This window comes from Balaenoptera physalus, assembly GCF_965194825.1.
Source record: "Balaenoptera physalus genome assembly, chromosome: 17".
Lineage (NCBI taxonomy): Eukaryota > Metazoa > Chordata > Mammalia > Artiodactyla > Balaenopteridae > Balaenoptera > Balaenoptera physalus.
This window is the reverse complement of record NC_138895.1, coordinates 44,060,931-44,061,662: the sequence shown is the minus strand read 5'-3', so window position 1 is coordinate 44,061,662 and position 732 is coordinate 44,060,931. Positions and strand designations below refer to the sequence as shown.

The 732-nt window shown below is 42.6% G+C and overlaps 1 long non-coding RNA gene across 1 annotated transcript in view; it reads right to left on the bottom strand.

Moving 5' to 3' along the window:
• LOC309646800 overlaps nucleotides 1-732 on the bottom strand; it is a 186,897-nt gene that overhangs the window by 168,789 nt on the left and 17,376 nt on the right. The window lies entirely within an intron of this gene.

Genomic DNA, 732 nt, shown 5'->3' with positions numbered 1-732 from the left:
CTGATGTTTGGAGTACACTTTAAAATGTAGATAAAATCCATGGAAACCTGGAAACATAAACAAATCCTGGCAAGATGTTTTTAGACGATACCAAATTTGAATTTTGTGTGGGGGGGTGTGTTGTGGGGAGGGGGGTGCTCTCTGTAGGAGATAAGCTCTTCTCCTGGGATTCAGAGCTTCACTTGCTTCTGCTGAGAATTCTAAGTGCTCTGATAATTAGATTGGCTCAGGTTCATTCCGTCTCAGAGAGGATTTCGGTGTCTCCCTTGGAACGAATCCCCTAACAGCCAGAACAGAATCCAATTTTCTCCTTCTTGCAGCACTGCCGCAATGTATTCCTTCACCACTGACTCAGAAATTTCAGTGTGCTGTGCCATCAACCACAGTTTGAGAAACACTGTCATGCCCCATGGTCATGAGCAGAAATCTTGGTCAACAGAGATCTTTTTATTTGAGCCCCGAGCTAGCAGAGCTGGTTAACTAATACCTATGTAAAGAACTCTGATGGTTCCTGCACTGGGGAAACCGCTCCTATGAGTAAAAAGAATGGGATTTAAATTTAATGTTGATAAATAGGCTGCTTGCTTCTTCTTCCATCCCAGACCCTGTGAAAGACATGCCGTTAGACGATAGTGCCTGATAGTCCTCTCTGTTGCTTTCACCCACCCTTCCTTGTTACATGTATGCATTCACATGTCTTCATTCATTAATTCATTAATTCATTAATTCATT